Source organism: Culex pipiens, chromosome 2 (genome assembly GCF_016801865.2).
Source record: "Culex pipiens pallens isolate TS chromosome 2, TS_CPP_V2, whole genome shotgun sequence".
Taxonomy (NCBI): Eukaryota; Metazoa; Arthropoda; class Insecta; order Diptera; family Culicidae; genus Culex; species Culex pipiens.
Window position 1 is genome coordinate 117,182,827 of NC_068938.1, and position 11,264 is coordinate 117,194,090.

Here is an 11,264-nt window from a genome sequence, read left to right on the forward strand (position 1 = left end):
TCCTTTAACACAAAACACAACATTATAGATTGAATCACTACTCTTCTTCACAAAACAAGGGAAAAATCATCATGGCAGGATCGCCAATGTGATATTCTCAAGCTTGTAATAAAACACAATAATGCGGTTTTCAACGCACCGCTTTATTCGTCCATCTTCGTACACAGACTGACTCACTCCCGCTCACACGCTTATCTTCGTTTACCTAAACTGAACACTAATTTAGGCATAACACGGCTAATCTAGAATGCCACAATCATTTCATTACAAGTTTCAAAAGCCATGAATTTTGATACCTATATTGCCCCAAGTCGTATGGTTCGATTAATGTCCCCCCGGTAGAACCTTCCCGAGGGCACTGGCCACTCCGGGTGTTACCAATTCGGTCAAAATGGCCATTTTCATTACTGGTTTCAAAAACCATTAATTTCGATACGGGACCATCCATAAACCACGTGGACACTTTTTTGAAAATCTTTTAAAGCCCCCCCCTCCCCTCGTGGACAATTGTCCATACAAAAAAAGAAATTTGTATGGATCGTGGACAATCGCCATAACCCCCCCCCCCCCCACCTAAAGTGTCGATTAATTTCCCCCCGGTAGAACCTTCCCGAGGGCACTGGCCACTCCGGGTGTGGCCAATCCAGTCATAATGGCCATTTTCATTACAAGTTTCAAAAACCATGAATTTTGATACCCATATTGCCCTAAGTCGTATGGTTCGCTTAATTTCCCCCCGGTAGAACCTTCCCGAGGGCACTGGCCACTCCGGGTGTGGCCAATCCTGCCAAAATGGCCATTTTCATCACCAGTATCAAAAACCATGAATTTTGATACCCATATTGCCCAAATTTGTATGGTTCCGTAAATGTCCTCCCGGTAGAACCTTCCCTCAGGGCAATGGCCACTCCGGGTGTGGCCAATCCTGCCAAAATGGTAATTTTCATTACCAGTATCAAAAACCATGAATTTTGATACCCATATTGCCCAAATTTGTATGGTTCCGTAAATGTCCTCGCGGTAGAACCTTCCCTCAGGGCAATGGCCACTCCGGGTGTGGCCAATCCTGCCAAAATGGTCATTTTCATTACCAGTATCAAAAACCATGAATTTTGATACCCATATTGCCCAAATTTGTATGGTTCCGTAAATGTCCTCCCGGTAGAACCTTCCCTCAGGGCAATGGCCACTCCGGGTGTGGCCAATCCTGCCAAAATGGCCATTTTCATCACCAGTATCAAAAACCATGAATTTTGATACGCATATTGCCCCAAGTCGTATGGTTCCGTAAATGTCCTCCTGGTAGAACCTCCCCTCAGGGCACTGGCCACTCCGGGTGTGGCCAATCCTGCCAAAATGGCCATTTTCATTACCAGTATCAAAAACCATGAATTTTGATACCCATATTGCCCAAATTTGTATGGTTCCGTAAATGTCCTCCCGGTAGAACCTTCCCTCAGGGCAATGGCCACTCCGGGTGTGGCCAATCCTGCCAAAATGGTAATTTTCATTACCAGTATCAAAAACCATGAATTTTGATACCCATATTGCCCAAATTTGTATGGTTCCGTAAATGTCCTCCCGGTAGAACCTTCCCTCAGGGCAATGGCCACTCCGGGTGTGGCCAATCCAGTCATAATGGCCATTTCCATTACAAGTTTCAAAAACCATGAATTGTGATACCCATATTGCCCTAAGCCGTATGGTTCGCTTAATTTCCCCCCGGTAGAACCTTCCCGAGGGCACTGGCCACTCCGAGTGTGGCCAATCCTGCCAAAATGGCCATTTTCATCACCAGTATCAAAAACCATGAATTTTGATACGCATATTGCCCCAAGTCGTATGGTTCCGTAAATGTCCTCCCGGTAGAACCTTCCCACAGGGCACTGGCCACTCCGGATGTGGCCAATCCTGCCAAAGTGGCCATTTTCATTACCAGTATCAAAAACCATGAATTTTGATACCCATATTGCCCAAATTTGTATGGTTCCGTAAATGTCCTCCCGGTAGAACCTTCCCACAGGGCACTGGCCACTCCGGGTGTGACCGATATCCTACCAAATTGTTCCCAATAATTTCGGTATTCCGGTGACCTGGCTACCGTCAATAACTTCTTGGACCTCCTCTCAAGTTCGTGCACCACCTGCGTGTGTGTGTGTGAGCAATAAAATTCCCAACGTAAGGTCCGTCTTTGATGAAAGTCTGATGGACACTAAATCCTCCAGAGGCTAACTTTTAGCTTAAATAGTTTTCACGGCATCTACGCAACAGAAACAGAATGTCACGCCGAGGGCTTGCGACGGTAACGCTACATTTTCGAAAAATTTTGCATTGACACCGCAGATAGAGCTTTAAGACAAAGTCCTTTGTCAAAACAATTTGAATAACATCGAAAATCTTTTATCGTAGAAGTGTTCTTAGATAGTTTACTAACATTTTCCCAAAATATGGTGTAATTTGATGGACTACCTTAAATGGCAATCGTTTGAAAATTGGCCCAATCACATCCCTTTGAGCGGGTGACATTGGGTCAAATGAAACTAAAATGATGCTCAAATACAACGATATAGTAAAAACAAGTATTTTTTTGGTAGAGGGTGGGAACTAGAAAGACTCTTGGAAATTGATTGGATCTGCAAAAAAAGTTGAAGAAGAAATTTAGGTCATCCCGGCCACAGGATTCTCAAAGAATTCTCACTTAAAAAATCAGCCGGATTCTGCAGCACTCCCAAATCCTTCGTAAACTCCAACAAATAGCGGTACTTCTAAAGCGTCCCGAAACTCGTTCCAAAATTACGTTGAACTGTTTTCACAGGGACACGGTCATCAGCGGTCACGTCTAGCTCCCATTCGCGAATCGAGGCCCTGCTAGATGGTCCTCCCGCCGTTTTTTATCTACACCGAGAATGAGAAAACAATCTCATTTGTGAACGTGAACAAAGTCGACGACTCATTCTGAACATTCCTCCTGCTTCTGGGTCATAGGTCCGACAAGAAAGATGAAACTGACTTCCTTGAAATTCACAACCGAATCGACGATACCGAATCGTAGGGACAAATCCGGCCTGCAGCAAATTTACATTTTTGACCAGCTCCAAGACGACACCCTCGTGCACGCCCAGCATCTGCCGAATATCCAGCAAGAGCAGAATCAATCTTGTTGGTGGCACAAGTGTCCGCGACGCCGATTAATCCATTAGCATTAGCATTTGGAGGACGAGGAGTGTGTAATACAGCCCAGGGCATAAGGGGGTCCACGCCGGGTCCAAGCTATCCTCGGGGAAATGAAGGAATTTTAGTAAACACCTATCTAAAGTGCGCAGGGACCCCAACGTCACCTTAGTGGTATAGATGTTTGTAGGGAGGTTTTGGACTCAATGTTAGTAGGAGAGATAGAACCCTAGGATATACCTCGAAAGGTATTACGGGCGAATCAAGTGGAGTTAGTTTGTTTTTATTATTAAACAGTACAGATTGTACAGTGTAAAAGATGCATGATTTATAGATATTCTTTTTAAAGCCACGGCAGACACAACGCGACGAAGCCGTGCATGAATAAATAGACTGTTATATTACTAAACCAATAATTTTCTCCGGTAAAGGCAATGCTGATTAAACACAGTTTTAACATATCTGCTATTAAACTCAAGCTATCGACTGTAAGAGTAAAGATAAGTTAAAATTTTCCTTTAAATTATTATGTGTTTAAGCGAAATTCGAGATAATGATTTAACGCATTTGATTTGAAATCTTGATTTTAAACTCTTACAGCGATGCAGAGTAAACATTAATTATTAATTTATTTGTTTTATTCAAATATAAGACTTAGAAGTGAAAATTTAAACGACCGGTTCAAAAAGCATAGGGGAGAGTGCGGAGACTTGATCCCCTTTTTTTGTATCGCACATAACTCTGTCAATTTCTCACAAAACTATAAACTTTTTGCATGAATTGAAAGCTTAAACATTCATCTATGTTTGGCTAATAAGGGTATTTCATCAGATGATCTCTTCGAATCATGCCAAGCGTTGAAAAAAAATATTTTAAACCGGCATTTTAAAAATGTTAGGGGTAACTTGATCCCCCTTTCAACATTTTGAAGAAATCTTAAGCAAAATGTTTCTTATTCATCCAAACTTTTAATTTTCTATAAGTTACAGCAATTTCACATAAAACCTGTACGTTTGTGTTCAAAATATAACAAGTTTAGTATGTAAAATATTTAAAAACTAAAAATATTATTTTTTAGACCAAAATTAAGCATGTTTACAAAAGCTGGACATTTTTGTTAACAAAATTTTTGAAAAAATGTTCAAACTGCAGTAAGTGTACAACCATACTAAAGGAAACTATATATGAAAACCCAGTCCAATTAAATAATCTTGAGGCTGATTCCAGTGACTGTAAAAATGCAGGGATCTAGTCTCCCTAAACGCACTTTTTTAAACAATTGATTGTAAAAATAGCATGACGATAAATTTAACATCAAATGCGTAAGGGTTTTGGAGTTGAAAAGTTTATCAAACAATTCATATATAAACAATATTTTTTTGAATATTTTTTTAGTGTTTTCTATGCATTAGCATTAACATTAGCATTTGGAGGACGCCCCACCACCGGAAGGCTCCACAACGCTTATCCCACTGTTTGGTCTGGTTGTGTTAGACCCTCATCCGGAACAATAATCCAACACGGGAGATACCATGTCTTCATCTTTTGATGAGTGTGTAATACAGCCCAGGGCATAAGGGGGTCCAAGCTATCCTCGGGGAAATGAAGGAATGTTAGTAAACACCTATCTAAGGTGCGCAGGGACCCCTACGTCACCTTAGTGGTATAGATGTTTGTAGGGAGGTTTTGGACTCAATGTTAGTAGGAGAGGTAGAACCCTAGGATATACCCCGAAAGGTATTACGGGCGAATCAAGTTGAGTTAGTTTGTTTTTATTATTAAACATATACTTGTGACTGTATACCCGGATAAACGAAAACTATATCGATTGTAGTGTGGAACTTAAAAAAACCTTATGAGATAAGGTCACCATGGGTCTAGCTCATTTCCCCGAATGACATTTCCCCGAATGCCATTTCCCCGAAAATCATTTCCTCTAATTGGCCACATCCCCGAATATCACTTCCCCTAATCAGCCACATCCCCGAATGCCATTTCCCCAAATATCATTTCCCCTAATCGGCTATATCCCCGAATGCCATTTCCCCTAATTGGCCATTTCCCCGAATGCCATTTCCCCGATGTGACACTTACGCTAATTGCCGTTTATTTAAATTTAAATTTTCCCGAATTTTCATATTCCCTAATCTTTATTTTCGCTAAAGCCTTTTTCCATGACTAACAGTTATTTTCTCTCTCAATTTTACCGAACAAACAGCTTTTCGGGTATTCTGTTGATTAAATGTTGTAAATTGGGTAGTAAAGTCCTTTGTCATTTTTTTTTTAACAACGGTAGGAAACACGATTAAAAACCATTTCTGATGACGTTTTTTTATTTATGCAAAAAAAAGTTATTAACTAGACAACATTTTTTCGATGGATCAACTATGGTTCCCTTGGAACGAGCTGTCAAGTACCCAGTAGCGTGGTTCACGTTTCTATGAAAAAGACAAAAGTTGTTATTTTGTCTTGCATCAACCGGAATTTCGTTCTTTTATGTCCCCAGAAGCACTCCTGAAAATTTGAGCCCATTTGGTAAGGTCTAGGAGCTCCAGTTTTAATTTGAAATTTATATGGGATTTTGATTTATTTTCCATGGGAAACTATCTTTTTTTACATTGTATTAGGATTTTTTTTATAAATCGATGAAATGACTTGATTATTATAGTAGGAGATAGGTTTTGAACTGGGGAACAACTTTGTAGAACATACCAACATGCTAGGAAGTGACCCTTTAAAGATACAGATACTTTTAGATGGTGGCTGGCCCCTTCAAAAGCCACCATCTAAAAGTATCTGTATCTTTAAAGGGTCACTTCCTAGCATGTTGGTATGTTCTACAAAGTTGTTCCCCAGTTCAAAACCTATTTCCTACTATAAGAATCAAGTCATTTCATCGATTTATAAAAAAAAAATCCTAATACAATGTAAAAAAAGATAGTTTCCCATGGAAAATAAATCAAAATCCCATATAAATTTCAAATTAAAACTGGAGCTCCTAGACCTTACCAAATGGGCTCAAATTTTCAGGAGTGCTTCTGGGGACATAAAAGAACGAAATTCCGGTTGATGCAAGACAAAATAACAACTTTTGTCTTTTTCATAGAAACGTGAACCACGCTAGTACCCAGTCACGAAATATTCTAGCAGAGCTGGTTCTGCCAGAATCCTGCTAGAACGGTGGAACGTTTCTGCTAGAATGCTGTAAGAATATCCAGCTCTGTGAGAACTCTGCTAGAATCCTGCTAGAACGTCGTGACTGAGTAGGAGCTTTTCTGTCAAGAAGGGCCGGTAAGTGAATTTTTAAAAATTGAATTAAAAATCCATGTTAAATCCTTTGCGGTCGTTCAAAGGGTCATTGTACTTAGAAAAATAAGCTTTATCATTTTGAACACTAATATCAGCTTAATTTTAGGACCCAATTACAGTCCAGACTCGATTATCCGAAGCCTCGATTATCCGAAGTTTCGATTATCCGAAGTTCGATTATCCGAAGTGAAATTTTTCCGAGGCCTTCGGATAATCGAGTTGTTGTGTGTTCAAGAACCCAAAAATCGAACAAATAGGTTCAGGCTGGTACAAATTTTATTTAAAGTTTTTGTTGATTATACTTTTCGCAAAATCCAAAACAAGCAATGTGAATAAAATGATCAGTGTGAACGGGGTTCTGTACTACGAAAATCGCACGGTATGTTTTCTGAATCATAAAAAATAACAAAACTTCTATTGCATTATTATTATCATGTCTATAAGTAAAAAGTATTTGGTTTGAAAATATATAACAAAAAGTCTGTAACAATATTCATTGTATATGAATGAATAGTACCAAACCTTTCAACACTCTTTCCCCCCTAAAATGCTACGTCTGTTCTGAGTGAATCCAAAAAGAAAGTTGATCATTCAAGGCCAATACGAACCTTTCAAGAAATATTATATGTGGTTTGATGTGATAAAAATTTCCATCATTTTTTTTCTTATATAATGCTATTTCCCCGTACGCGGTCAAGCGGAAATGCCCGGTGCCCAGGAGCGCGCGCTCCGGGGCACCGGGCATTTCCGCTTGACCGCGTTCGGGGAAATGGCATTCAGGGAAATGACTATTCAGGGATATGACTAATCGGGTAAGTGGCATTCGGGATTGTGGCCTATTCGGGAAAATGACTTTCGGAGATGTGGACGATTAGGGGAAATGGGAAATTCGGGTAAATGGAATTCGGGGAAATGACTATTAGGGGAAGTGTCTTTTCGGGTAAGTGGCATTCGGGGAAATGTCCCTTCGGTAATATGGGTTTCGGGGAAATGTCATAGATTCGGTCACCATTTGTAATAATGTTATTTGGCGGACCTTGATGTCTGTTTGTCAAATGGTCACCATATGTAATAGAGCAACTCTCTACGAAATCGGCCGATTTCGACCATTTTTATTTTTTGTATTTTTTGATTTGACTCAAACTTTGTGGGGGCCTTCCCTATGACCAAATAAGCTATTTTGCGTCCTTGGTTCACCCATACAAGTCTCCATACAATTTTGGCAGCTGTCCATACAAAAATGGTATGTAAATATTCAAACAGCAGTAACTTTTGAGTGAATTTTCTGATCAATTTGGTGTTTTCGGCAAAGTTGTAGGTATTGTTGAGGACTTCTGAGTTAAAAATAGGTACACGGAAAAAAAATTTGAGGATTTTTTTATCAACTTTTTTTCATTAAAACTCAATTTCCCAAAATACGTATTTTTTGATTTTCGAGATTTTTTGATATGTTTTAGGGGACAAAAATCCGCAACTTTTGAGCCATAGAGAAACATGGTCAAAAAATCTGCCGCCGAGTTATGAATTTTTGAAAAAATAGTGATTTTTGGAAAAAATCGAAGTTTCATGCAAAAACAAGTTTGACATTATTTTTTAATGCAAAATTGAATTTTCAATCGAAAAGTATTTTACATATTTTTTTATAAAGGGCTCCGTTTTCTAGATATAGCCACTGAAAGCTTGATTTTAGCGAAATATTTGCAGTTTTTCAATTTTTAAAAATAGTAACCATGAGTGACCATTTCTAAAAATATGTTTTTTAAAGGTTAAGAAAATTTGCTATAAAATTGTCTAAGAGACATTGAAGATTGGACCTCTGGTTGCTGAGATACAGCGGCTTAAAGAAAAAGAAACACGAAAATTGAAGTTTTCTAAGTCTCACCCAAGCAGCCCACCATTTTCTAATGACGATATCTCAGCAACTATTGGTCCGATTTTCAATGTTAATACATGAAACATTCGTGAAATTTTCCGATCTTTTCGAAAAAAATATTATGAAAATTTTTAAATCAAGACTAGCATTTTAAATGGGCGTAATATTCAATGTTTGGCCCTTTTAAAATGTTAGTCTTGATTTAAAAAATTTCAAAATATTTTTTTCGAAGAGATCGGAAAATTTTACGATTGTTTCATGTATTAACATTGAAAATCGGACCATTAATTGCTGAGATATCGTCATTAGAAAATGGTGGGCTGTTTGGGTGAGACTTAGAAAACTTCAATTTTCGTGTTTCGTTTTCTTTAAGCCGCTGTATCTCAGCAACCAGAGGTCCAATCTTCATTGTCTCTTAGACAATTTTATAGCAAATTTTCTGAACTTTTCAAAAACATATTTTTAGAAATGGTCACTCATGGTCACTATTTTTAAAAATTGAAAAACTTCAAATATTTCGCTAAAATCAAACTTTCGGTGGCTATATCTAGAAAACGGAGCCCTTTATAAAAAAATATGTAAAATACTTTTCGATTGCAAATTCAATTTTGCATTAAAAAATAATGTCAAACTTGTTTTTGCATGAAACTTCGATTTTTTCCAAAAATCACTATTTTTTCAAAAATTCATAACTCGGCGGCAGATTTTTTGACCATGTTTCTCTATGGCTCAAAAGTTGCGGATTTTTGTCCCCTAAAACATATCAAAAAATCTCGAAAATCAAAAAATACGTATTTTGGGAAATTGAGTTTTAGTAAAAAAAAAGTTGATAAAAAAATCCTCAAATTTTTTTTCCGTGTACCAATTTTTTTTCTCAAAAGTCCTCAACAATACCTACAACTTCGCCGAAGACACCAAATTGATCAAAAAATTCACTCAAAAGTTACTGCTGTTTGAATATTTACATACCATTTTTGTATGGACAGCTGCCAAAATTGTATGGAGACTTGTATGGGTGAACCAATGACACAAAATAGCATATTTAGTCATAGGGAAGGCCCCCACAAAGTTTGAGCCAAATCAAAAAATACAAATAAAATCCATTTCCGGTTTTGGTACAGAATTGCTCAATAGAGTTATTTTAATGTTTGTAATGGTAAACAATTTTCTTGACAACTTTAAAAAACTATTTGCAGATGTTTTCTCAAATGGTTACCGAAAATCATAAGGTAATTTTGAAGTTCAAATGGTTCATATTGATTCACGAGTACCATATAGAAACATTTAATTACCACTTGAAAAATTGTTACCAAAATTGAATAAGTTTTGTTTTCAAATGAAAGAATTAAACTTTTATTGTGGGGTTGGGTTGGTACTGGAGTCGGATTTGGGCAACTTCCGGAACAAGATTTTGTCTGACTATGTTGCCGGAAAAGTTTACGATCTACCCAACGATGGTGGGGCTAATTAAAGCGAAGATATTATATTATGCCATGTTTTTTATTCAATCTACATGAAGTATGTACATAATTTTAGTTGAAAAAAAAAATAGTTTCATAGCATCCTACTTGGGCCAAAATTTGTTGGTGACATCAACATTCAACTACATGACCTTATTTTTTTGTTTAATTATTTTTAACTAAACCGACAATTTTCGTCAATTTTCTTAGACTGCATTTTCAAAAAAAAATTCACGTGTTTTAAAGTCGTTGGTTGCATCCAAGTTTTAATGCCCGCCAGCTTGTATCCAACATTGCATAATAAAGATTGACTTTATTAATCAGTCGACATAAATGGCCAAACCCCCTTTTCAACATCTGTCAAAACCGTTAAAACAAAAAACTGTCGCTGCTGCGGCTGCGAAACTTTAGGTGGTGGCTGGTTCTGGACAATTGTTTCGTTGCAGAATTCGATTTTCGTGTGATTCCCACTTCCGACATCGCCGACCGGAAACTCCCACAATAGAGTGACAGTTTGTGATCCTGCAGGTAAACTGCGAGCTGCTCAGCTCAGACAAGAACAACAATTGCGAAATTCCGAATGAGCTGAATGCGGCCTGGTCCGCCCTCAACAGTCATCCGTTCGGCATCTTTGACCACTTTGACGACAATATGGGCCAGCTTCCGGGAAAGACCCTGATGCGCGCGTACGATCTGCTGTTTATCGCAATTGACCGGTTCGGGACGAAGGTCTCGGATGAGCTGGTTCAGTCAGAACTGTCGCAGGCAGACCGTTTGCCGGCGCTGAATACGGTCAAAATTCTGATGTACTTGCTCGGCGGTCTCGTGAAGGCCATCAATGCTCACTTCAACGTGGCCAAGGTCAGCGTTGGAGGGTGAAGAAGTGTGAGGGAGAAGTAGAACGGACATCGAGCAGGATGAGGTGCTGGACTGGGACAACAAGTGGAACTGGGCATCGTGCAGCTGTGCAATCTGTTTCGAGGAGTCGTTTGGTGAGTAATGGTACGTTCGTTTGATGGCTAGTTCCACAAGTGACGTTCGATTGAACCAAAACTGGCACCGACGAGTTCGGCACTCAGTGCCGCACCGGCTCTTCAAACGAACGTACCATAAGTCGGAGCATATTTCGTTTAATTATTTTGTGACGATCACAAATTTTCGTTTTTAGCGTAATCTGCGACATTGCGCTGGAACAGTCGTACGTCAAGAACCGCAGCCTGGTGGACGGCATATTTCAAATTCCGGGTACGGCCATCAATCGCTACAATCACGCATTGTCCTTTCTGGTGCGAATCCTGCAGATTCTGGAGCACTGCGAAGCGTCTATTGCGCCGATCGCTGGCGGCGTGATGCTGCTATACGAAGAGATCTACCCGGTGTGATCAAGGATCGAGGAACTGATCGAGCGGCTCAGCGTGGACGCGGCCGACAGCCAAACGGCAAAGCAAGTT

The 11,264-nt window shown here is 39.1% G+C and overlaps 1 pseudogene; it reads left to right on the forward strand.

Moving 5' to 3' along the window:
- Nucleotides 1-2,999: 2,999 nt before the first annotated feature.
- LOC120417941 (uncharacterized) overlaps nucleotides 3,000-11,264 on the forward strand; it is a 158,616-nt pseudogene continuing 150,351 nt past the window's right edge.